This window comes from Dromaius novaehollandiae, chromosome Z (assembly GCF_036370855.1).
Source record: "Dromaius novaehollandiae isolate bDroNov1 chromosome Z, bDroNov1.hap1, whole genome shotgun sequence".
NCBI lineage: Eukaryota > Metazoa > Chordata > Aves > Casuariiformes > Dromaiidae > Dromaius > Dromaius novaehollandiae.
Window position 1 is genome coordinate 17793443 of NC_088132.1, and position 27946 is coordinate 17821388.

The 27946-nt window shown below is 40.1% G+C and overlaps 1 long non-coding RNA gene across 3 annotated transcripts; it reads left to right on the plus strand.

Annotated features, from left to right (window-relative positions):
- The first annotated feature begins 1100 nt into the window (after window positions 1–1100).
- On the plus strand, window positions 1101–26926 carry LOC112981642 (uncharacterized). 3 transcript variants are annotated; one of them, XR_003258767.2, is made up of 4 exons: window positions 1101–1630; window positions 12754–12884; window positions 24955–25073; window positions 25914–26926. It is a non-coding gene; the product is annotated as an uncharacterized LOC112981642 (long non-coding RNA). The 3 variants fall into 3 exon arrangements; XR_010386106.1 differs by having other exon boundaries at window positions 1101–1514; XR_003258769.2 differs by lacking the exon at window positions 1101–1630 and adding an exon at window positions 5977–12593.
- Window positions 26927–27946: the final 1020 nt, after the last annotated feature.

The window sequence follows — 27946 nt, forward strand, 5'->3', positions numbered from 1 at the left end:
TCTGGACAGCTGGTAGGGCTTTGTTGCATCCTCCTATTTTGTGTCTTTTTTTTAATGCACTTTACCAAACACAGAGAGCCTGAGCCATGGCAATCCCTCCTATATCAAGTGTGTCACTGCTTCTCTCTTTGGAGCCCATCAGTATAGCTCTGGTTTGTTGTTGTTACTGTTGCTACAGCTCATTCCTTGAGATCTGCTCAAGGATAAGATAAAGAGTAGATATGCCCCATGTTTTCCAAAAATACTGTCTGCAATTTTCCAAGCCCAAGGTTGGGGTTCTGGGAAAAAAGCAAATAATGAGCTGTCTCAAAAAGCACTAGCCTGCTGTTGCAGTGGAACGAAGAGAGGATGGGCAGAAAACGGGAGCCTCACCGAGATGTTTGTTGTTCTTACACCACAGGCTTCACTTCAGAAAATCCACCAGTCATTTTCTTTTCCCAAGAGCTCTCTGCTTTGCCTCTAAATAACAGTGAATTTTCAGTGCCAGTCTAAGTTCTCCAGCACTCTTTGCCCTTTCCCAATTCCCCCAGCATGGTATTATTGCTGGGGCTACATATTCCCTTTCTTTTCCAGACAGAGACAATTGCAGTGCAATCAGCATGGAGCGCAGTTTCAGCAAAAGGCTTCTTGTAACTGAAATGGATGTCATGCATGCTGACAGTTTGAAACAACACGGTTGCCTCTTCATTGGGGGAACATTAGTTTTATACTTGTGCAATATAGACACACAACCTCGGCAGCATGTAAGGATTCTAGTTGTTTTTATTTTCTTAATGCCAAAGTAGTGAAGCACAAGATTATGTTCATAAAAATTAGCTACCGTGTTGCAGATACTCTGCATTTTACAGGGATGTAAATCTGTAGGAAAGTAGCTATATTTGTATAAGAACCATAGTAAAATTCTGCTCCAGTAGGTCCTCATTTAAGTCGTCATGCAACTGGTAAAACAGTTCTGCCTACTCTGAATTCTATGCTAATGTTTAGATGCTAATCAACTCGAGTTGAATATTCATTACAAACAATCCTAATACCCAAATTAGTCACACGTAGAATAACATATTGTTCAGGAAACAACCTGTTTTCTTTTGGTGAGTCACTGAATGAGCAAAAACTTTTTAGACTCATTTGGTGAAACTCTGGCTTTTTGGCTACTTGCTGTTTCCTCTACATGAGATGTGACTGTGTAACCTGAATCTGATAGTATCACTTGGGCTTTCCTGCCAGAGGGCTGGAGGCTTTCGGACAGTGGCTAGCTGCAAATTTTCTGTTTTAATGTGATGGGTAGCTGCTGCTGGTGCCAGGAGACCTGGAAGAGCACGGACAGGGTGGGACCAGGGTGCTCGATCCATCTGTCCGGGTGCTGCCTTGCCAGCCAGGGGAAGCACCCTCTCCACCACCACCCAGGTCTGCCTGAACATGGAAACCAGCCTGACTCTGAGACTACAGTCGGAAAAATGGGTTTAGTTTGTTGTCTTGCTCCAGCTGCAGTGATCAAGTCCAGGGCTGTCTCACAGGTACCCCCGGACAGCAGTGCTCATATGATTTGTATGCCTTATTACCACTTTTACCGCTTCTTGAACATCCCTTTTGCTGCCCTGTACCTCCCTTTCCCACCCAAGTCTCCTCCCAGGTAAGTAACCAGTAAGTTACTTTTCTTAAATTATTTTTCTTCTTTTTCTGTATCCAATTTTGGTATTTCTGATACTGTTACCTAGGCAATCTTAGTCTTATAAATTATTAACTGATGTCATTGACGTTGCAGGACTGCACTTACTAAAAGAGCCCCAGTGCACACCGCTGTGGAGTTTGGCTTGTTTCTCACCTAACTTCCCCTTAGCCACCTGTGAGATCCAGCTGTGAGAGCCTCGCGGCACCATCTGTAGCTTTTGTTGGCTTCTCGCTGCTACTTGTTATGTTCAACAATTTCTTGTGTCATATCCAGTAGTTTTCCATGTCTTATTCAGTTAATGTAACCTCAGGCCAAGGTTTAATCAAAGGGCTACGCCTTTGCCTGCAGCCACAACATATTCTAATATGAATTTTCAGGCTTCAGGAAGATACTGTAACTGTGGTGGTCATGAAGCTATCTTGACAGAGAGGATTTATGCTGGGTTCATAAATATCTGTGTGGATATCAAACATTTGTCAGAATGCTTATAAAATTAAAAGTCCAGCAAATTGAACTCAGTCCTGTGAGTCACAAATATTTAAATAACTATTCTGAGGGCCAGTCAAATCTTCATTCCCACGAGAACGCTTCTGCTATAATTGGACTGCATTAGAGAGCTAGTTATTTTAACTCTTAGAAAAGTGCTAATCCATTTTGAAGCCTTTATTAAGAAGTACTTTGCCATGTTTGAACATTTGTTTCTGTTGTAGGGCTCCAGAGTGCAAACAGATAGACTTCTATAGGCTTTCTGCATTCCTCTTGACTAAATTGCCTGTGAAACCTCATGCACATGAAATGATCAGCTGTTATGCATAACGGCTGAAATATTGTCTGAGGTAGAGACTTTTATCAACCCTCTTTTACAGATGGTGACTGTTTCAAAGCCATGTTGAACGACTGTAGGTAGAACTGTAGCAAGTTATGCCTATAAAACCTACGTCAGATATCTTAGTCACAATGAACATGATTCAGTTGCCTCCACATAGTTGTCTGTGGCCATTTCAGGTGCATTAGGGTATGCTGCTGGTTACGGCTGCCTCTTCAGAAAGGCGCGGGTCTTCCAGACCACCAGCCATACCTTGCAGCCCCGTATGTATGCATGCCCCGGACAAGTCCCAGAGCATCTGAAATGGTCCCAGATGCTTATGTCTGAGGCAACCGAATCATGCTCGAAGTTATCCTTCTTCTTATCCTCTGGACATTGTATTATTGTCATTTTGACATTTCTCATAAATCCTACAGTATGTAAGATATATAACATTTGACATTGCAAGCACAGACACTATGTATACTTACATTTTTGCTAGGTATATGTACCTCCTATCTCTGAATAGCCATGTGTATACAATAGCCTATCATTCTTGTAGGCTTGCTTCAGGCACAGACATTCACGTTCAGTACTAAATCTGGGTTCAGATATAGCAAAACTGTGACTCATGGAGAAAAGTAAAAATCCATGTACAACTAAACACAGTTTTATTTAATCCCTTAACAATTTTGATTGTCCCTGTAGTGGAGCTTCTGATATGTTTACAGGTTTGGGAATTAAAATATTTAGTATGCCTCCAAAAATTAGCTTGTAAACTTCACTTTTCTTTTACTTAGTTTTATTCTGATGTGATGAGAATTCTTCCCTACCTATATGCTCCTGTATAATCTCTTTTTAAATACCTGTGAGTGAATTTAAAATCACAGAAAAAGATATTTGTGAGATTCTGCTGTAATATGACTTAATAATGTGCAAGCTTTCATCTTTCATCTTCAGTGCCATTCAAATTTGACCTATATAGCTGCTAATTTTCAGTTGACCAGAGACTGTCACTTCTGTCCATTAGACATGTTTTCTGACATTCACAAATATCCATTAGCATGGAGATTAACAAATTTATCTCCATTAATATGACCTGAGTCAGAATTTTAGCAGCTGGTCTCTAGAAAACAGAACTTTGTGCTCCGTCCTATCCTCCAGTCTGACAAAGCCTTCTGATTACAAATGTGCTCCTACACAATGATCATTTTGAAGTTATTATACAGAAAGACGAAAAACAGAGAGAGACTTGCTTTTCCCTGGTTTTGACTCATCTGTTCTAATTTTCTTTTCTGTTTGAGGGGTTTTCGGAACTGCTGTTTCCCCTTTTACCACATTTCATTTTTATGAAGTTGTCCTGCTGTGTGTTGCTGAGGAGAACCTCTGGTGATCGTGTGGGTGCTCAGTTCCTGAGGGTATGGCCTCAGGTGGAGCAGCCTGTTAAAGGCAAGAGGGCACAGTGACATGGATTGGTGCTGTGTCCCCAGTATTGGCACAGCTTCTGAAATAGGAGGGGTATGGTTATCTCCTGAGAGACCTGTGCTGCCATTTTTATCACTTAAAAGCAGTGTGCCAACAAGAGTACAAACATCCTCTTTTTGGGAAACAGGCAGAGGAACTGTTCACATGAAAATAAATTTATTCATAGTAGAAAATATTTATTGGATAACCACATCTACAGTGGGTACTGTGTAACAGTAGAATTCAGGCACATGTTTTAGTCATTGGTGTGGTGGGCATGTCACCTCTTATGTCTAGCACATAATATAATTTTCAGGCCTGTTCATCCTTCATGTCTCTGCAAATTTTTGCAGTGGTAATACAGCCATTCAAACCAAACTGAGATCCACCAGGCTTATTTCATAGTTTACTGAACAACATTCAAATGCTGATGCATTTTTTATCTCAATTGTTGCATTTGAGGTCAATGCTCACAGTAAGGGATATGAACTCTTTTCCAGTCCTTACAGCTCCCTTTTTCCGTCAGCTTTATGTTCCTGACATAAAAATTACAGGTAAGTGCTAATGTTTTGATTGTTCTGTTAGGCATTGCAGTCTGTTTTAGTTTCATTGATCCAGAAACATCTACATCTGCAGCACTATTAATTCATTTTATACTGCAATGCATACCTTCTTACATAATTCTGCTGATGGGTTTTATTTTATTTTAAATTGTTTTATTTTATTTTATTTTATTCTCTTTTTAATGTTTCCATTAAACTTTCATTTGTAAACTACCCCATTTAGACATTTTTTGTCCAGTGTTTCACCTGATGTCTCTGAATTAGCCCAGATATTCCTTATACACATTTTTATAGTGAGACATTTGAGAGAAATAACTTGAGCAAAGGAGTTAAAAACAAATGAAAAAACAAATTCCAAAACCTACGTTTTTAATTGGGTAAGCCTCTACATGGCACTGCTTGCTAATTAATGTATACCACTATTTATCTCAGCTAAACTGGTCAAAGTGATTGCATATGCTAAAAGAGAAGAAAGCTTCATTAATGTACTAAGCCTGCTAGGTTATGACACTGTGTAATCCCCCAAAAGAGCTTGCCAAGCTGTGTGTGTGTGTGTGTGTGTGTGTGTGTGTGTGAGTGCACGCATGTGAGCATAACAAGGTATTCATTCTTTAGTAGTTCTCTGGCCATTTTCATTTCTTAATATAGCTGTATTTTTCAGCAAATAATTCCTATAATTCCAAATAATTTCCTGTAATTGACATGTTCGGATAGGTATGGTAGTAGCACACATCTTCAAAGGGCCACTCATTATTACTGGGACTATATCAATTATTTAAGCAGTTTTCTCCATAAAACTGTGAATAGTATAACATTCTTGATGAGGTTCCTTCAGCTTAGTTTACCTATGGAAGATGTATTTACATGCATGTGCTTATGAACATACGCATGTGAAGGCTCTTTGTTCCTGATGAATGGAAAAAAAAGAAAGAAGAAAGAAGAGAAGGTAAATGGCAAAAAACAATGGGGGAGAAACTAAGAATGAATATTAGTCTGTATTTTGGGTGGGTAGTTGCAATTTTATCTACATCAACATTGAAAAGTATAAGACACATCACAGGAAGTTTTGAGACCCATCTAAAAAGCCTAATTTTTTAAAATATGCATATACATTTGAAGGAATTTGGGCTTTCTGAAGTTGGTCATTGAATCCTTGATACCCTGAGAAGTATCTTAGTAGTTACCATGGCTCCTAGTAGAGGACAAAGTCTTAAATGACCTGTTTATGTTCAGCTCTTCTTCTGCCGGCACTGTCTTTTATCTACAATATTTTTCCACTGTATTATTTACCTCTCCTATCTCTTCACTTCCATTAGCTCTCCTACCTTTCATACCATGCTTATACACTTATCCTAGCTGAAACTGAGGAAAACTGTTAGTTTAGCTTTTGAAGCTTATCTAAATTACCAGTAATTTTAACCTCTTCTTACTGAGAAGGCTCTATGATTTTTCTCTAAAAAATCCTCTTGTATTTTAATCTCGTTCTTAGCCATGTCAACTTGACTTTTAGGTATTCCCTATGCTTTCTGATGACTAAAATATAGCCTTTCTTTTTTGAACAATCCTTTATGCCAATCTTTATAGTCATTCTACTTGCATTTAATACCCTTTTTCAAGAGATTATTTAGCTAATTAGATCTGAAAACCCTCTCTGGAAGTTTTTCCCCTTGGCTGGGGTATAAATTTTACATTGTTTTTGTACTCTTGTCAGTGCAGCTGTCTTTACCAACCAATACTCTTAATTTCTCATAATCTATCCTTTTGAAATTGGGAACCTTAGGGCACAGTCATACATTCATTTCTGAAATGGATTTAGCAATTTAAGATGTCATTACCCTATGGCTATTCATTAATACCCTTCAGTTGTTTGAAATTGTTGGAACCTCAGCTATGGGGACTGATAACTGATGGCATGAGCATTTCCAGTCCATTTCAGAACAAAGTGGAACAGGTTTGCTTAAACTTCCCTTAGCAGCCTTTTAAATCTGTCTGTTTCACTTCGTACAGAAATGGACTTCCACAATTAGTTATTGTCTCTCAGCTAAATGGATGGTTACAAATTGGAGAGTGACAATAGCTTAAAGCAGTCAATGTCTTTGAATCGCGATGTGTTGGCTAGGAGGGACCTTGGGAAGTCCCCTTGTCCCGCCGCCCTCCGTACGTGGGTACAAAGCCAAGACCAGGTCAGGTCAGTCAAACACGTCTTGAAAACTTTCAGGGAAGGAGATTTTACAACAATGTGGGGCTGTCTGCTCAGTTTCACATGCACTTCTGTTTGTGATTACGTATCAATGAAACTGAGTCAGCTTGGGAATTATAATTACAACATTCATCCATGGTAACTTTTTGTGACCAGTTCTTCTGTAAGTGCTTATTTGCTTTAAATCCAAAGTCATCTTTGAGTATAGTCTCTCTGCTTTATATTTTATAAAAATGACTGTCTGCAGTATCAACTTTTCATAGGCAATTGTTATCAGAGTTCTTCTTCAGCATGGAAATTTTGCTAATCTTTTCCTCTTATTTAATGTTGTTTTTTCTGAGTGATCTAGATAGAGTTTCTTTCTCTTAGCTTCCTGGGAAATAAAAGTGATTTCTTTCTCTGGAGCAGACAATATTTTAGGTAGGAAGCCAAGCTAAAGGTTGAAAAGAAGTAGTGTCATACCATTCAACATACGCAGAATTTTCCTGAAAAGATTTGTAGCTTCAGAATCACTTAAAACAGGAATGATGAACTGAAGCTGTTTAACATTAGAAGAGGTAGAATCTGGAAAAAATCAGCTTCAGAAAAAAAATGAAATCCAATGGTCCCCACTCTCTCCTGAGAAATTAAAGACAGAAAGAGGTAACTGCTGCTGCTATGTACATTTTGCTACAGGTCTGTCCCAAGGTAGAAGGCAAGGTTATAACCAAAGAGCACATAATTCAGGCCTTCAGGATCATGACATGTTATGCTCCACATAAGAAGCATAGGAAAGGGATGAGCAGGGAGGGAAATATCGAGTTGTTACTAAGGATGAAATGAATATAATGAAAATGTGCTGCACTGTAACTTGCTGTTTTAGACAGATATGTGTATTTTTATATTGTAGAATAGCTCCAGATTTTCTTTAAAAATCCTTATGTATTCATTATCATGCTTCTATAGCATTTAAACACAGGCATATTTTGTTCTGCTAATGTTAGACCCACATGCTGAAGTATTCAGGGAAGTACTGTTTCTTACATAAACGTCCATGGAAGCAAATTACTTGGCAATGGACAGAAATATTTGCTATTCTTTATCAGTTATTCTCTGTTCTTTTCTTGGCTTTCATCAATTTCCTGTCTTCTTATGGGAGAGCAGAAACAATAGCCCTGTGTCCTATGTAACCAAACAAATGCCTGGAACAGATGGAGGCACCATTATGTGAACAACTCAGGAGCCAAAATTTGTTTGCATAATCTGTTCAGGATACGCTCATGGATAGTTAATATACGTTTATAATCACTCATGAATCTTTCCCAATTTATTTCTATATAATTGGGGTGGATTCATGAATGATTTATGAACAAAGAAGTGAACTACATTTGTCAGATGAATTATCTGTGGTGAGTAATCTGACCTGCTCATTAAAGGTCCCATATTTTGAGTTTAATGTGTTTTTTGGGTGTACATGTGTGATGGAATTTTTCATAAATGCATATTCATAAAAGTGTTTTATTAATGTTTTTTTCTTCAAGCCATAATCATTCATATTATAGGGTGCCACGTATGTCAAAATATTCTTCAGGACAATAAGCTAAATTGGAGTGACATTTACCCTATGGAAATTCTAAACAAACCAGTCAGAGAATTTCTGTTTTCTGCTATTTCTATTTTCTTCTATTACAGAATCTTTTCATTCAGATGATCAGAATATAAAAAACACTACAGCATGAAAATGGTTAAAAGTATCACTAAATGTCCATTGGATTCTCTGAACAGGTCATTGCCAAGCTAGTGAATTTCTTGGTTGGTTACACATCCTCATTTTCATTTCAAGATGCCACAGAAAGCATTCACTGCCGGGCAGCAATTAGTACTTAATCAGGTCTTATGGCTGAAATATTTGTCAGCAGCAATGGAGAGGAATCATTTGCTTCATTTCTGAAGTTCAGCACTGTCCTCTATGTAAAGTGGCGCTCATTAGCATTCAGTACCACTGCGTGGACAGTCTTTCCAGGGCTTTATCTCAGATGGTCCTTTTTATCACCGGGCATGATTAGTGTCTTTACAAAGAGGCTCTTCAGAAATCTTTCTCAAGTATAAATTCCCTGTTATTGTTTATGGATCATTTGTTCCTGGTTTGTTTGGCCGTAGACAGCATTTTTAGATTAAGAAAAAAAATCACAAGATTCTTCTTTCTTTTTTTGGTAAATCATTTTAACTTTAAGATGGAACTGTGCCTCTGGGATCCGAGGCAGCTCTCTGTATGACTTAGAAATGCACATAAACTGACTGAATATTACAAAACAGTCCATTTTGCCTTGCTATCAGGAGAAAAAAAAAAAAGATTGATGTTTTCTCCATTTCTGTGGAATATGGAAGGGAAGCTAAGTGTGGAACAGAAGCAAGACAACAGAAACTGTCCCACCCTGTCTTTACAAGGCACACACAGAGCTGTTTCAGAGAGAGAGTCGAGCAAATTGTGCTGTTGTAGGAGCGTAAATGCTGCCTGTGGTTGTTCCCTCTCTTCTAGATGTTGCAACGATAGTGGTGTAAAACAGCGGAAAGGCACAGCTGCTTGATTCCACTTCCTTGCTGATTCTGACTATATTACAGAGCTCCAACAGTTGGTCTGTGCTCGTAAAGACCATTTTATTAGATGTTTCTAATTTCTACTGACAGTGCGTCAGTGGATTTTGTCTTCCTGCAAGTAAGTCTTCAGAGAAGGAGAGGGGTGAACCAAAGCTTTTCTTTTTCTGTCTGTGAGACCAAACCACGTTGCTATCTTTTATATTTACTTATTTTTTACAAAGACCTTACATCATTACAATTCAATTAATATATGACAAAACTTAAAAAAAAAAGAGAATAGATCAAAATGTAAATGAAGGCTTTTTGTGTTTTTTTTAAAACTTTTTTTGAGATATCCAAAGTGCTTGCTTTATGAAGTAATGTGCATAATCATGGTGACCCTGTTGAACAAGGTTTCATATAAATGGATGGAAGATTTGTTCTTTTCAGATCAATGGATTTAATGCTTGAGGCTAAGTGCTACCAATTCTGAGCTAAGTGGAAGAGTTATTTCATGTATTTTGCATTCTGTACTCCTGTTTATACATTCCAATTTAATGTTTGCCTTACCTGACAGCAGGTCTTCAAGAGCTGCCATTCAGCATAGAGTAATCTATAATCTATACAGTTCCTTTTCAGAAGAACTGCTTCCCAGCCAGTTTGTTCCTGCCTAAGGGACTACCACGAACTTCTCCTTAATGAATTGGGTTTATATTCTTTCTTTAAACTGTCAATGTCCTTTGGAATTGTAATCCTACTCCTCCAGCCTTGCCTATTTTCCTATATAATATAGAATGTAAATATATTTACATTCTATATAAATATGTTTTTATATGTAACAAGAACACTCTCTCTAGCTACCTTCAGTTCATTTGTGAGATATGAGGTAGATGTAGGACCAAATTAGGCCTTCACAAAATCCCATTAATACATCTATCCATTGCCAGTCAAACATTAATGACTATTCACTCAGTATGGAAGTCATGAGTCTGGGCTCATCTTAAATGATTTCCGTTAAGATCCAGTTGCTTTAATTTGTTTATGAGAACGTTACATGAAATAGCACCAGAAACTTTACCAAAGTTTGTAAATCCTGTTAACCTGCTGTGCCACAGAATCACAGAAGAGATGAGGCTGGAAGGGACCTCTGGGGATCAGCTGGTCCAGCCCCCCCGGCAGCGTCGGCTACAGCAGGGTGAGCTGCAGCAGGTCGCCCCATGTCCAGTCCGGGGCTGAATATCTCTAAGGATGGAGCCTGCACAGCATCTCCGAGCAACATATCCCAGTGTTTGATCACCCTGACAGCGAAGAAGTGTTTTCTTACGTTTCAGTGCAAGTTCCTACATTTCAGTCTGTGCCTATTTGTCTCTTGTCCTGTCACTGGCCACCACTGAGAAGAGTCTGGCTCTGTCTGCTTTACATCTTCCCACCAGGTGTTTGTACACATGGATAAGACCCCCCTCAGCCTTCTCCAGGCTAAATAATCCTAGTTCCCTCAGTCTCTTGTATAAGGAAACTATCCTCATTTAGACGTTTTTTTTTCTTGGTAAATCTACTTTTGCTGTACCTCTTTTCAGCATTGTTTGTTTCATTTGCTTACTAATAGGCTATTTACTCTTGATTATTTCCAGGTATTCAGATTAAGATAGTTATCTCACTGCTGCCTCCTTTGAAAGAAAGACAACACATTCCCCTTTTCCTGGTTTTCTCATCCATCTCTTATGAGATCTCAGAGTGACTCTCTGGTGATTCTAACAGTTCAACAGACTGTTTTTAGTCTCCTAAGGTTAAGTTCATCTTGTTGAAGTTATCTTAAAACATCTAAGTGTTCTACATATTCGTTTATCTGGTCCTTTCCTCTTTTGCTTTACGTCCAGTGATTAATGAAAGTAATGGAACCAACAATAAATAAGAATTTTTGATACTTCTGGGTTCTATTACTTTGGAATATGAAGCCAGTAGAGGGATATTCTGTCAATCCTGAATACCTAGGAAAACGGCATGTGTCAGTGGTAACAGCTGTTACTAGTGGTAGTACTCTCTGCTTTGTTTTTCTACTTCTTCTGAGAAAGAAGGGAAAGGACCAGAGGACTTGCGCAGCATAGAAATGTGCAAGGCACTAACTGAGACTAGTTCATTTCTGAACGCTCCAATTATGGGATGACTTAGCATAGCTATGTTTACTTGCATTCTTTTCTTCTTTTTCTGTAACAGATCTTAAAGGGACCTGATTAAACCAAAGGTGAGGGAGAGAAAAACTTTTTAAATCACAAAAGTGTAAAATACATGGAAAAAAATCCAAATGGATGATAAATCAATTTCACGTTCTCTATGTGGATTTGCTACCCAGGAAAAGATTCTGACTATCTTTCTGAAAGGAGAAGGCCAATGGAGTTCAGTCTCCTCCTCTTTGCTAAGATGCCTTAAAGTAATGGTATATATGAACTGTGTCATACGAGGAATTTCTGATTTCAAAAACTTGTAGTATGGCAGATAGATAAAGACAAATAAACAAACAAAAATCCCTGTGTCTCAGTATATGGAATAGAAATTGAAAGGTTGGGAATCAACAAAGCAAAAATATCCGTACAAGATTTTCTTTCCTCTGAAATTTCTACTTTTCTTTGAAAAACTTGATTCTTTTACAAAAAAATTTTTTTGCCTCTTTCTTGTATGAAGTTTGTAATTTTTCCATTGGAGAAGCCTAGCTATTCCTATCCTAATTCAAATGCCACCTAAGTAGTATACTGCACTTGCTTAAATATTTGGCATGTTTTTTTCACTGACATTTTACAGATTTCCCATCGATGATACACTGTGTAATAACTGTAAATCTTGAAAGCTGCAAGTTTGATTTTTAAGTTATGACTGAGCAGTAGGGATAAATATGAAGATCAAATGTAGTCGTATATCTGAGGACTTCAGAGCTCTTTACAGGCATGTAATGGAATTTCAGATACACATTTTGCACAGGTGCAAGTAATTAAATCCCTCTCTCAGTGACAACACAGTGACACAGTTGTACCCATGAATACAGGCTGACGGTCAAATGGAGAAGAATTGAGAATAGTGGATGATTCATTTGAAAACAAGATGAAAGATTTGAAAATAAGATGATTGTTTTACAAATGTTTATGTATAGTAAAGTATACTAAATAATCACACTGCAAATGGTTCAGAATAACTACTTATGATGTTCTTATTTTCTTTAACTGTAGGATTCATCAGTGAAGTATGCTGCGCATTTTGCTTTGAGTTTTGACCAAATCAGCTTTATTAGTCACTCATCAGAAGGGTTTTAATCTTTAGAATGAAAAGAGTACTGAAGAGGGCAAGGTAGGGCAGCTCAAGATGAAGATATGGAATCATAAATCCAAATCTCTTAGGAAATGATTTCTCATCTTGATATTGAAAGTCTCATGTAGAAAGAAAATGTAAATGGATACTATATTTATAATAAATGATTTATCATGTTTTACTTCTGTCTTGACTTCAGGGACATCAAAATCCAAATGGTTACGTAGACCACCAAAATATGGTGATCTATGAGCTAGTGAAGGTTTCGTCTGGCAGTGCCACAGCTCATCTAAGCAAAGACTAAGCGGGAGAGAGTTGCAGAACACTGAGGTATGAATCTTGTTCTCACAACTTGATATTTTAATTTTGGAAAACTGCTTGACTGTCTGAATTTTTGACTTCTGTCATCTCTAGGTGATCCCAAACTGTCTTAGACAAAGCTACGGAGTTGCTACTGGTATAACACTAAAATGTATGGATTCCTAGTAGGAGATGGACCTGTTCTTTTAATAGGCTGCTTGGATAAATTTAGATCTCGAGTGGCAATGATTTCTGTACCATAATTCGCACTGAAATTCGAGGCAGCAAAGTTTGATCACATGGTTGTTGAAACTTTTATGAATCCAGTATTGGCTGCTACCATGGGGCTGTGGATAATTTAAGAACATGTAGGTCTTGCAGCTGTGGGGGAGTCTATGAACTAGAAAGTTTAGCATGGAGTTAGAGTGCAGTCCTAAAGGTAAATGTGTGTGTGTGGCTGCATGTACAGTTCCCCACCTGGGGATTGGTAGGGATTCCTAGCTTTGATTATGTATCTAGCTGGTAATTTTGGGGGGGGGGGGGGGGGGGAAAGGACAAAAAATAAGTCAGTAGTCATTCTGTTTCTGTGTGAGAAAATTAGGTCTGTAATTCCATAGGTTTTCATTAATACCACTTAAAACCCAGGATTTGGGTTAGGATTGAGTAACCACCCTAACTGTTAGGAAGTTAGGAAGTAAAAGTAATAGTACCATTTCAAGAGAGACACAAGATTATTTTAGGATAGCAAATGTAGAGCTTCCTAGGAACAGACTCAGGGGCTCATGATATCTTCCATCAGGTATCATGAAGCCAGAGCTTAGTACTAGGGAACAAGAGCTGACCTCAAAGCAATCCTACAGCATCTTGAAGAAACTTTGAATACTGGCTATTAGCTTCTCAGTAGTGAAAACTAGCAGTCCCTTTCTGAGGGCACCACTGAGGCTAGTAAAAGTGTATGGTAGGGATTAGGGTTTAATAAAGTAGCAGCTATAAACTGACAGCAAGAGTGTCGTGGGAAAGCAGATTACAGAAATAAATTCTTGGTCAGAAAAAGGGGAGTAATGTCCTGCATTGTGTGACTGAGGCTCATTTAAACTAAGGGTTATGGCTTAGATGTAATAAATTAGGAGCTATTTACAATAAAAATGAATTTTTAAGAAGTGAACCACAAAGGTCAGAACAGTGGCGATTCCATTCTCCACTGCCCACATTAGGAACGCTGTCTAATTGTCATTCTGGCTAGGATTAGGACAAGGGTTATGACTGAGAAAAGCTGAAGCTATGAAAATACAGTAACAGTATTATTGGTAGACAGCCCCAAGCTATGTTTAGGACAGTGATTATTGGGTTCCTTAGAGGGTTACTGAGTTCATCCTAAACCAAGAATTTGGATTAGGGCTTTATAAATTAGGATCTATAAAATGGCAGTAGCAGTGAATTTCAGATAGGGCCAAAAATAAGTTCAGAACAGCGGGAGCTTAGTATCTCAGTGACAATATTAGCACTGTCACTAAACCCAGTTTAAGGCTGAATACACTAGAAGCTGTGGCTCCACAATAAGAAGGTCACAGAAAAAGAGATAATAAAAAATATTAAAACATTTGGCATTATGCTTCTCAGTAATGAAGTGATAAAATTGCTTGGAGTGACAGTGAATGCATAGTTCTGAAGCAAACCCAAAAGGTAGTGTGGAAAAATAGTTTTTAGGTTTCTCATTGAAAAGAAGAAAGTAGTTTCTTAAAGATTTCTAGAGTGTTGTGGAGATGTAGGGTTAGGGTTCAGTTAGGGTTTAAGTTTATTAAATTAGAAAATTAAGGAATGAGAGTGAGAAGGTCTTTGAAAAGATTATCCTAGAGGAAATACAGGATAGTAGTCATTAGGGCTCTCTGTGACAAAATGAAAAATGTTATAAGGTATTACTGAGCCTGAGGGGAACCTAGATTTAGGGAGAGCCTATAAGTCTGCAGCTCAGAAGTGGGTTTAGATTAGTGTCACTGTAACAAGTAGTGAAATTGGTAGAGCAACACAAAGCATGCCCTCAAAAGGCTGACCCTAGAAATAGATTAGGGCAAGATTAGGCGTGGCACTGCACATACATCCCAGAAGACGTGTAGACAGTAGTCATGAGTTTTCTTGGGAAGACAGTGAGAAACAGAATCTGAGGAGTACCTTGTGTGTAGTCCGAGTCAGGGATAAAAGCTGGACAGAAATGTGTATTATTCCACACAAAATGACTGAGGTTCAGGAGACCTTGGGACTAAATTTAATGTGATATGCATACCCCTGGGACAGGCTAACACCTGCAGTAGTACAGCACTGACTACCTAGCACTGCTCAGTAGCAGCTCTACTGAGAAGGTTCTGGCAGCCCTGGTGAGCAGCTGGCTGAACATGCGTCCACAGTGTGCCCTGGCAGTGATGAAGGCAAACAACAGGTCTAAATCATCATCAGCATATCTAGTAGATCGAGGGAAAGGATTATTCCTCTTCAGCAGATATTTGGGTTAGACCACATCCGCAATATTGCGTGCAGTCCATGGGGGCCAGTGAGATGGTGAGGAAGAGAAGCCTAGCGCTGTGAGGAAGGGCTGTGGGGCTGGGGTCCGCTCACTGGCAGGGTCAGCCACGGGCACCTGCCAGCAGCCTCAGCACCCATGAGCAGGGGGTCGGGGAGATGCGGCCAGGCTTGGCACAGCCTGCACAGGGCAGGGGCAGCTGGCGCAGGAGGAGTGCCAGGGGCTCTGGTGGGAGATGAGGGGAAAATGGTTTGTGATGAGGATAATTAAGCAGTGAAACAGGCTGCCCAGAGAGGCTGTGAAACCTCCGTCCTTGGAAATTTCAGATCCTGACTGGATAAAGCTCTAAGTGATCTGGCCTGAATGCACTGCTGACCCACCTCTGGGTGGGAGGTTGGATGGGGACCTCCTGCAATCCACACCAGCTTGTGTGACCTGGTGGGTCTGGATTTTCATGGGCTATCAGAGAGCGTAGTCTATGGCTTTTGTTAGGTTTTAGTAAATGAGAAACTGCTGAGAGAGACATGGGCAGCATTTGAAATTAGATTTCAAAGTACGTTTAATACGGTCATGGTTAAATTTCTCTTTTGCCATGTCATTCATATGACTTACCTTTGCTTGAGCCTTGGTTAAGGACTGGTAAATGAGAAGCTCTGGAGTGACATTGTGTGTCACTGGTCATTAGATTTCTCAGTGAAAAAATTAGGACTGTCACTGCTCTGGGTATATTGATCTAGTCAAGCCTTTGCCTAGTGCTAGAGTTTTGGGATGTGTATTCTGCAGTGTGACAGTATCAGCACAATTAAAATGCATGCCACAAAATAAATTTAGAACAGGAGCCATTTGGTTTCTCTGTGTGAAAATTAGGAGTGATGTTTCGCATAGTTGTCAATGAACCTAATTTAATCTTGGAGTTATGGCTGGGATTTAGTAGACTCTCTAGAGTGTCAGTAAAAATGAGAATTTAAAACAAAGCTCAGAAAGAAGCGTAGGGCAATAATCGTTGGAATTTTCAGGGTGGAATCAGGGAATGCTAGTGTTTGTTATTATTGTGGATAATGTTAAGTCAGGGTTCACCTTTATTGCAGTAGCAGCTATGATTGTCAGTAAGTGCTCAATTCAGTTGCCTAAACAAAAGTGTCTATCATCACCTGAGATAATCTATGTCATCCTGCCTGGCCTCCAGCTGCCTCTCCAGAAAGGCACAGATTTTCTGTCATACCTGGGTTGTAAGTCATCTCTGCCATTCAACAGTAATTGCAACAGGGTTTGAGCTGGCTTTGCAAATAGGGCTTAATAAAGCAGTCCTTGTGGAGGAGCAAGTAAGAGTGGGCTTGGCCTGCATATACCAAAGGTATTAAGAACATTAGCCTTTAAAACTCTGAATGAGACTATTAGTTGTACTTGTGCAGGGTTTTCCTGCACACTGACTAATTTAGTGCTAGGATTTCATAAATTTGAAGGTAAGGAGTTATAAGAGTTCCACTCACAATCAGATCCCAATGTTGGCTTAAGACAGTAGTGTTTTCAGCGTTGGGTGTTTTAGGGCTATGTAGAGTGCCCAGGATAGGGACAGGGTCTGGGTTAGGTTCAAGTAAATCCATCACATTGAATTAAAGTAATTTTGGAGTCTGCTGCTGTAATAACTTGGTAAATTTAGTTGCCTGTGGATATTTCTGGTCACATGTGAGTAACACTTTCTGGTCAAAGGCATAGGACAGATATAGGGCTGGCCTGAAAATTAGGGCTTACAGTGGAAAAGTCTAGAAAGGGAGGGAATCTACTTTTGTGTTTTACTCCAGACTTACTTGTGCTTCCCTCTTACCTCCCCCATCCTGTTTTCCTGGTGATAGTTGAATCATACCAGGCTATGATCAGGGACGTGGAAGAAGAGGTATGCTTCTTTTTGAGAGTGTCATAGGGAACTCATTAGAGAGAAATGGGATGCCTAAATTTAAATCAGAGGCTTGGAGGGCATCCTACGTTAGCTTTGGGACTGCTGTTGGAATTTGGTTGGATTTAGACCAAGAGTGATCAATAAGTACGTCTACTGCTAGATCTAACAGAGACCATAGAGCTCAGTCAGGTCTGGTGTCACATAGATAGCATTAGCACAGAGGCAGAGTGAAAAAGGAGTATCTAAGTTATAGTTGTGGCAAGGATTTTTTAAGGTTGATAAGATGGATCTTTTGGAGTAAGGCTGAGATACCTAGTTATCTAGTGCTAGAGCTTGTGATTCAGGTTCGCAGGGAGCAATGAGCTATATATACTATCAGATTCAGAGGGGTCAGTTTGACTCAGATTAGAGCTGAAGCTGACTAGTTTTGTCCTGGGATGATCAGAACCTGCTCATGTATCATTAGAGCTCTTGTTAAGGTTGGGGTTAAGATATGGGTTTAGTCTAGCAGTCGTAAGTGAACTGGATTTATTGCCTCATCCAGCCTCTCTTATTGGATTAGGGTTAGGACTGAATTCATTGTAGGTGATCTGGCTAAAGTCTGGGGCTGCCTGGGACCACTGAGCTTAAATCAGTGGCAGAGCTGGTGCCAGTAAAATCCAGCGAGCCGTGCTTAGTGATAGGTCTGGCAGGAACAAGTGGTAGAGAAAGACAGGGTTGTGCAAAGGTCAGAATTCAGTTCCATGAGAGACAAACGTAGATTTATTACTGTGTCCTCAAACGTCAGTCAAACTAGATAAGGCCTCTGCTTTTTATATGCTACATGACTAAGATTTTGTCTGGGGACAGTAAATATCACTGAACTAGACAGGTCTGATAAGCTGGGCTTAGGAGATGGCAGGTTTACTGGCAATCACTAGGTTTCAGGTTGGTGTGACATGCCTAAGTTAAAGTTTTATGTGTAAGAGTTAATCAAAAGCATCCTGGGCCTACCAGACTGTCATCTTGGCAACAGTTTTGCCGTATTGCTCTGCATTCCGTAGCTAGTTTTTTGCATGTATTTGTCTGTATCTTCAGTTCAAATGTGACAGTTACACTCTAGAAAGCAATCTTAAATAATAGACAAGGTAACAGACAGTGTTTTGAGCAGACATGACACTAGCACAGGGTGAGGCATTAATAAGGCCAACAAACTTATCTGATGGTGTGAATTTGGGTCCATTTCCTTCATGCTCATGGATTTTAACTTTAATTCTTTTCGTTTTGCATTAGTGAATCACTAAGTTCACAGGGGGAAGATGTTGCTGTCATGTGCAGTACATGCTGCAGCTAGAGCTTTTTTTTTTTTTTTTTTTTTTTTTTTTTTTTTTTTTTTGTGAAAAGGCACAGTGAAATGAGTAGAGAAGGCCCAGGATGATGTCACTGATCATTATCCTAGGAACAAATCTGCCCAGCGGTGGCCCAGGAATCAGTCAGTGGGTGCTGGAGAGGAATATCTGTTGGTATTTTCCTTGATGGCTGTTTTTATTGATAGTCTTAAATGAGGAAGGGATAGAAAGAATAGTCACCTTTGTAATTCCAACCAGATTTCCATCCTTTTAACACAAAATGTACAACAATTTTCCAGCCTCTGTCGGCTGGAGAAGTTTTACTTACTGCTCTGAATGATGTGAAATGACACTTCTACCAAAGAGGCAGAGGTTTACAGCCCACTAAATGAATGTCTATCAAGAAGCTAATAAAAAGACCCCGCTGCTGTAATAGGACAAACTGGAGTGAAGGAGGAGGAACCACAGTTGCCCAGAAAAGCTCTTCAGGAACATCCTAACAACACACTTAATTTAAACCATCTCTGCTGAGCTCCAGGGAACTGGAAGAAAGCAAATGTCAACCCTAGCTTTCATATAGAAAGCAAATATCACCCATGTCTTTAAGAAGGGCAAAACAGAAGTTCCAGGGAACTACAGGCTGGTCAACCTCACCCCTGTCAGTGGGAAGCTGGTGGAACAGCTAATCCTGGATACCATCTTCAGACACATGAAGGACAGAAAGGTGGTCAGGAGTAGTCAGCATATCTTTACTGGTAAGATTGGACTTTAGTACAGTCCAGTCCAGAATGCAGATCCCGTAGAGTAGTGAGAAAGTCCAGAGCAAAGCAGACTGACCCTTGCTGGAGGAGGATCAGGCTGGGGAACAGTTAAATAAACTGGACACGCACACGTCCTAGGGCTCTGATGAGAGGCACCCACAAACATTGAGGGAGCTGGCCAATGTCACCGCGAGGTCAGTGACTAGAGGTCAGCCCTCCGTGATGAGATGACTAGCTTGGTGGATGAGGGGAGGGCAGTGGATTCTGTTTACCTTGACTTTAGTAAGGCTTTTGACACTGTGTCTCTCATAACAGCCTCATAGACAAGCTGGTGATGTACAGGCTAGATAAGCAGACAGACAGTAAGGTGGACTGAAAACTGGCTGAACTGCTGGCCTCAGAGAGCTGTGATCAGCGGTGTGAAATCCAGCTGGAGGTTGGTCAATAGCGGTGTCCCCTAGGGATCAGTACTGGGGCCTATATGGTTTAACTTCTTCAGTAATGACCTTGGTAGTGGGACTGGCTGATGTCAGCAAGTTTGCAGATGATGCAGAACAGGGAGGAGAGGATGATGAAACAAACCATTGTGCTGCTATTCAAATGGACCTTGACAGGCTGGAAAATGGGCCAACAGGAATCTCACGAAGTTCAACAGAGGGAAGTGCAAAGCACCCGGGCAGGAACAACCCCATGCACCAGTGTGTGTTGGAGGCCCTGCAGCTGGAGACCAGCTTTGCAGAAAAAGCCATGGGAGTCCTAGTGGACACTGAGTTGACCATGAACCAGCAATGTGCCCTTGTGAAAAAGAAGGCTGCCAGCCTCTTGGGCTGCATCAGGCAGAACATTGTCAGCTGGCAGAGGGAGATGACCCTTCCCCTCTGCTCAGCACTGGTAAGACACACCTGTAGTGCCGGGTCCAGTGCTGGACTCCCCAGTAAAAGGGAGATGTGAACCTGGTGGATCGAGAAGGGCCAGAAAGCTGATTAAGAGTCAGGAGCCCCTCTTATATGAGGAGAGGCTGAGAGAGCTGGGGCTGTTCATCCCGGAGAAGAGGAGGCTCGTGGGAGATCTTATCCATGTGTATAAGTATCTGATGAGAGGCTGTAAAGTGGATGGGGCCGGACTCTTCTCAGTGGTGCCCAGTGACAAGACAAGAGGCAATGGGCATAAACTGAAATACAGAAAACTGTACCTGAACACAAGGAAACTCCTCCTCACTGTGAGGGTGGCTGAATACTGGGACAGGTTGCCCAGAGAGGTTGTGGATTCTCTGTCCTTGGAGATATTCGAAGCCCTGACTGGACATGGTCCTGGGCAACCTGCTATGGCTGACCTTGCTTGAGCAGGGCAGTTGGACTGGATCATCTCCACAGGTCCTCTCCAACTCCAACTGTCCTGTGATTCTGTGAACAGTAGTGCTAGGCTGGATTTGAATAAAATGTTTTAACAACAGCAGCTGTGGTATCATCACTACTGAAGTGTAAGATATCTGTGTTTTAATTTGGTAGATTCCAGTTAAAGATTTGTCCTTTAAAAAAAAAAGAAAAATCAGGAGTGGCTATCGAGAAAGGAAAAAGAAAGGAAAAAGTATTTGTAGGGCTGTATGCAGGGTTAGTAGGATTAAGATAATCTATTTAATAAACAAAATTGATAGAGAATATCTTTTATTATTTTGATGAATCTAGATACTACCTTCAGACATGTTTTCAGTAGCCTTAGTCAGATGTGATTGGAAGGGAAACCAACCATGAGATACTATTACTTTAAAAAATCCAGCTATTCTTTAGAAGTAATTCAAAGCTGCTATCATGAAATCAGAATGGTATGCAGGAAAACAAATTAGCCAAATAACAACAGGAACAAGAAAGAATAATATGCACATGTTGTAGGTGGAATAGGTGTTTCTCTCCAGCATTTTTATCGTCTTCTCTTGCATTCAGCACAGTCCCCGAGATAGCAAACCAGTAAATACATTCTGCTAGGTAAAAACATAGCCTGGTGGCTTTCTCCTACCTATGTGGTGAATTAACCTCTCTACTTACAAATAGCTTTCAATGTTCCTAAGCAGAAGGAAAAGAAAAAACATGCTTTGGAGGCCTGTTTATAATTAGTGAGGTAGTATAATGAAATATGCATAATTTATTTAGATGGTTTAAGAAAAGGAAATAAGCAGAGAGCTTCCGTAATGTCTCTGTGAATACAAAATCATAAATTATCAGTAGAAAAACTTAGATCACAAAATAAAAACAGAACAACTCCTTCAGCATATAGCATTTTGCTTGGGTCTTTGGTAGTATGGAGTGTCAGTAATAAGCCAAGCATTTCAAAAAATGATAAATTCACCATATATGTCATGTTTTGGCTGTTACAGTTTAAGGAAGGGTCTGATGACTTCACTGATATAGCAAGAAATAGATTGTGCTAAGAGTAACAGACACTGTGACTGTTTTCACTGTGTGAAAACACTAGTTGCAAAGCAAAAGCTTTCTGCAGAAATATGGAATTAGGGCACTGTGTGTTGCAGAGATATTTCTGAAAGGGAAGTAATGTCATCTAGTATTTTCACGCAATTCACTCTTGCGCATTTGATGGACTCTAGAGGATGAGACCACATTGTTTTCCTTGGCCAAATGAATATGAGAAAAAAAATGCAGCATTTCTTAAGATCTATGGCAGAATAATTAAAATAACTGCAGGGTTTTCCATCTGCTTGGTGAAACCATTGTCTTTAACAGTTTTGTCATTATAGAATTAGAGTTCAAGTTCATCCTCCTGCCCCAAGGGAGATCTTCTATATGTTTTTCATTCCTGGCAGACTTTTGTTCAAAGAATCCAGAAGATCCAATGACAGAGATTCTATGAACATCCCAGGCAGTATTCACTATTTTTACAATTATTGTACTTTCTCTAGTGTCCCCTTAGAATTACTTTCAGTTTTCACTGCTTGGATGAGAACAGTAATAGTTCCTTTCTGTTCTTTTGCCACCATATTCCTTAAACTTTCATCATCTGAGAAAAAAGTGTATATGTATGTATATATGTATCTCCCAAAGTTTCACATTTCACATTTTTTTGTTTGTTTTTGAAGTGTATTATCCAGAACTGCTCACAAAACAACAGCTGAGGCCTTACAGCTGCTTTGGATTGCTTCACATCTGCTGTAAGTTAATGTACAGTTTATGGACCCTAGGATGTTGTTAGGGAGGAAAGGGAACTCCTAAATATTAGTTGAGAGCTATATGTAAAATTACCACAAAATTTCTTCCAGTCAGTAATAAATACGGGAAGTTCTATTGAAGCCCTTTATAGTCACCACAGATATTTTGGCAACAATGGTGCCTGAATACAGCATTGTGGTTTAAGAAAGAATGACTTAAAGAACAAAACTTAAACTAATGAAAAAAATCAGATTTTCAGTCTCAAGGAATGAAACTGCATTATGTGCATGGAAGGAGCACAGCATGAGCAAGATTCCCTACATTAGTACTTAACAGTGCCTACACTGTTAGGGCATGTGAATATCAGCGCCAAATACTCTTTGACCTGTGTTCACTAGAAGGTAGTTATGATCTGTAATTCAATTCACCAAGCAACTTCTAGCTCAAGAAAAAGCTCTGTATGTGTGTGTGTGTGTGTGCATGCGCATGTGCACGTGCATGTGTTCAGTTTAGGCACGTTCAAGTATTACAGAAATGAAAGTTCAGCTTGAATTGGAAAAACTTAGGAGTTAAGTTCTGCTCTGGGGAAGACGAAGAAAGGAACAAAGAAAAGGCAAATGTTGTGTCCCATTTATCTTCATTAGGGTAACATCAGGGAAAGTTGAAATAGTTGAAAAGCTCCTTACAGAGATTGATGAGACGTTATTCTAAATGTAAAAATACCTGAGAGGCACTAAGCATGTAGTAGGCCACCCTTTTTGAGGAGGTGATGCTCCATCCCCAAGACACAGAACTTGGGCTGCCTTGTCTCAAAAACTTCCTGGACGCAGGTTTTTCCCTCATGCCAAAATCGTTTCTTGCCAAAAAAAGAAGAATTCTTCCAGAATTTTTGGATATCAGCTCAGGCAAAGCAAAAGCTCCAGCTGGGCTGCCCTGATTTCGGGAAGCTGGGTCAGATGGGAACTGGACATTTGGAGCGGACCTCTGCAAGGGTGACCCGTGAAGTCTGGGGCACACTGGCCATGCGGCGCAGGAGGAACGGGGCGATGCACATTTTCAGTAGGGGCAATGTGCCTGGGATGTGTCAGGCTCAGTGTGGGGGACGCTGATGCCGGTGCGATGTGTGTGTACGTGAACTCGTGCGGCACACGCGGGTGTATCCGAGCTGCTGGATGCACACTGCACAGTGCGCTAGCCTGTGTTTTCATCTGGGATTTCCCAGTGGAAATTTCAGAGACCTTTGTAGTAGGCTCATCAGTGAGAAAGAAAAGGAAAAAAATCCCCTTAAATGGTGGCTCCACTGCTTTTTATCAAAGACAGAGTTAATTGTCAATATTGTTAGGACTGCAGAGAAATGACTTGCCTGCTAATGCAGCCCTGGTATCAATTTCCTGAGACAAAAATTGGGTGTTAGAAATAGATACAAAATAATCCTGGGGATGAGGAGCAACCTTATTAGTAAAGGGACTCAAAATTTACAAATCTGAGCACTTGTTTGAATCCAAATCATATTTTCAGGGCTCCTGAACTCCTCCATTTGATTGCCACCAAGCATATTTTAACATTATCTGCTTTATGCTGAACTTTGAGCTGGTATTCCAGATGAGAAACTTCTGGAGGTAATTATCAGTGTTTTAAGTCATCTAACCCTTCATAGAAGGTTTTAATAAAAAATCTAAGATACCAGTATTTATATTCAGTCAGTGAAGTACATGTATTTCTGAAGCAAGACAGGGGGTCACAGTCTTTTCCATTTATGAAATGTTTATATCAGTCTTTCCTAGCATGATCTTGAAGTCTCTGAGGACAGTATTTCATAAAGGCTCTATGAAATATTGTTTCAGTGAGATTGTTAAGTTTTACAGATACTGGGAATTTTTTTAGTTTGCACTGATGAAAAACATTCAAACTGCTTACAGTTAGTTATAGATTAAATATATATGCACTCCTCCAGTTAACTCATAAAGTGCAACTAAAGAATGTGAGCTGTCTTTCTGAGTGTTTTATTATGCAGCTGTGACATATCTGGATTCTACCAGTGACTGTAAAAATGTAAAGTATATTGAACACATCAGTGTGGATGTTGACAAGGAATTTGGCTCAAGAGTGTTATGGAGTGATTTCTAATCTTATGATTGCAGTAATGAAGGCAGAACAGAAAGTCTGTAAATACTGCTATCCTGGACACATGGTAACACATGATTATAATGTATTGGCTGGTGGTAACTCTTGGGTGGGCTTTACCTTCTGAAATCACTTTTAAAAACCCTTAAGTTCACGGTCTTTTTATCTATTTCTTTTATCTAATATGGCCCTAGTTCATATTTGAAGTGACACAAATTTAGCCTCAAGGGTAAAAACCAGCTTTCTTCAGGAATTATACTTGTTTTTGTACCAATGACTGGAACATTCACTCCCCTCTTCATTTTTTGAATCTCCAGCCTAAACAAATGGAGAATCTCATCTCTGACAGACTGGTTCAAGTTAAACCAGCTTATTTTGCACTGGAGCAGACTATGAGCATTCACAAGATATGTCACTGTGATTCAGATGAAAGGAGGTAAGATCCAGCTAAGAGCTAAAATCTATCTTAAATTGTTAAAGCCTTTTCTGAAGTGATCATGCAGTGCCATAAGTGCTAAGTTTTATTTTTGTAGTTCCTTTCTTCCTGAAGAGTCCGAGACGTTTTTATAAGAATAGACTTGAGTACATGTACTGTGCGTGGCACAGCGTGGCAATCTCTTTAGCATTATATGAAATACAGCAGCTGTTTTGTGGTGCAATTTTTCTTGAAAAGCATTTTGGCAAGGAGTCATTTATAATGCAGCTGTAATGTATGTGTCCTATAAAAGTTAGGAACACTGAGCCCCACATATTGATACGTTCATTATTAGTAAAGCATTTACATATAGACAAATCTCTGCTTCATGAAGCACTTCTCTAGCAGCTTGTGGTATGACAAATGTCACGTCTGCAGTAGCAGACAGCAGCTCCTCAGATGTTCTCAGCATCTTTAGTGAGGTGTCCAGGAAATGAGATATTTGGAGTCTGTGTGTACCTCAGTTTGGGAAAACTCCACCTTATGAAACTTCACTTTCCTGATAAAGCCTATGTGTTAAGCCAAGGAAGTGATATTGCTAATCCTACTGTTGAAGCTGTGAGACTGTAGAGAGGGATGAGAGAACAGGATTCAGGGAATGGCACCTACGATGTAACCTAGTATGTGAGCCCTAGTGTGTCTTCTGTGTCCCTGGGTAGACCCCTACAGCAGGGCTGTTGAGTCCTTCCTACCCTGGGCCCTGAAACGGCTTTGTCTAGATTAACCTGTCAGGGAGAACAGGTGCACAGCCCAACGCTCGGGAGTGAACACCAGGGTTAATTATTTTCTGTGTTTTAACAGACATCCCCATCTGTCCCTGGGAACCGAGACCCTATGCAAGGTGTGTGCTTCTCTGTGAAGGCCTCGCGGGAAGAGGGGACGTTGAGTCGTCCAGGGTGAAGGTCTTCATTCCCTAACCTGACCCCAGAGGCAGGCTCAGATCTCAGCTCGACATGGGCACGTAGGAGCAGCTCGGCTTTACTGCTGGGAAGCAGCCACGCCGGGAGGGAGGAGGAGCTGGCGGCGCCCAGCTGCAGTGCTCGGTCCAGATAACACCCGTGCTGGCAAAGGGCAGACCGGCAGAGCCCGTGGAAGCTCAGTTCACATGTGGTATAAACCAGCACGCTATGTACACTGGCCAGCCCAGCGAGGACATGCAGTATCAAGGCTGCTTTGTGTTTGCACGAGGCAGGGTTTGGGTGAAATGCATTACTGGGGAATCAAAATTCAGTCTTCTCTCTGCCAAACGTAGGGCTGTTATTTAATACTAGCGGCTTTTCAGCTGTGTCTCCATATTGCATTTAGTGTTACATAACGCAGACAATGCTATTCGATAACCACTGAAGATGATAGAACAAGATAAGAGTGTGAGTGGTACTGCTATTACAGCTAGCTTAAGTTAACTTAGTTCTGGTGAAAATAAATAGGATTTATTGGAACATAAAACACTGAAGGTGAGAGGCTGAGATGAATCAAAGTATTCCTTCCTATTCCACAGACAAACAATGTGAAGATACCACTTGAAAATAGAATAGTCAATAAACATAATTTTTATCTTATTTAGACTGAGCTGATAGAATACTAATGTTGAAAGGGACCTCTGAAGTTCATCTAGCCTCGTCTGTGCTCAAATCACGTCTGACTTAGGCTATGCTCCGGTTACTCACGGCCTTGTTCAGTCAAATTTTGAGTACCTCTGAGGAGCTTCCACGACCTCTATGGGCACCTGTTCCAGGTCAGACATAGTTACTTTATGTAATCTGAGATATTTTGTATTATTAATTAAGATAATAAAAGATGGAAATGGCATCCTGGCTGTGTTTCTCTGCCCTTTGATTTTTATTCATACAGAATTTCTCATTTGCAGGTACTTAAAACCTTCTGGAAACTTATTTGTGGAACTCAGAAATGTTATGTAAAATTTTGTCCTAAGAAGTGATTTCTCTGCTAGTGCTCCTTTGGAATAATCCTTACTGTTATTTTTGAAAAATGCCTTTATTTTTCATATTTATTTTTATTTTTTATTTTCATTCTGTATTCACATAATCATTATTTGCACGCATTTTAAACTATGACAGTACAGGAATATGCTATGTCCTATCTGTATTGCTTTATTCTTTAGCTCACTAACTGCATGATTAGGTGGTTACGTAACGCTGTTTTCGTCTGTTACAGTGAAAGTCTTGTCTTCCTGAGGCAGGTTCCCTGAACTTTCACAACTGCGCTGAAGTGTCCAGGGGTAATGTCTGGGCAGGCAGAGAAGACCCTTCACTGACTCATGGAGTCTGGTTTTCTTTTGGCTTCTTTTCATTTGCTTTCTATGGACCTTTGACTTCTCTGCACTTTGCCTTTGACCATAAAGGATATTTTCCTACCCAAACTGCACAGGGAATGCATACTCAAATTTCATTCAAGTGATGTTTAAGTGCTCTGTGGGACCTTGCATGGACTGGTTATACCAGACTGAGTTTTCCCCTATAAATGGGCTTATCTGAATTATTTCTCTCACCCCAAAGAAACCTTTGCATCTCACATCCAGTATGTCTTTTATTGGCACAAGAGTTTTGCTCTGATTCACTGCCATAAAGGACTTGCTGACAGATGACTCCTGATGGAGAACAAATTGAAGACCACTGGGAAATCCCATGTTGCTGCAGCCAAGCTGTCCAATCTGAGATGTAACGGATTGCCTTTCCACAGTACTAAGCAGCAGCAAAATTCCCAGTGAGTTTTGCTGGTGTGGCATTTATGATTTTTTTCTTTTTTAAATTTTCAAGAACCGTTACACCTAGTGGCATAGAGCCAACTTCCTTTTACTGATGCTAGTTTTTAAA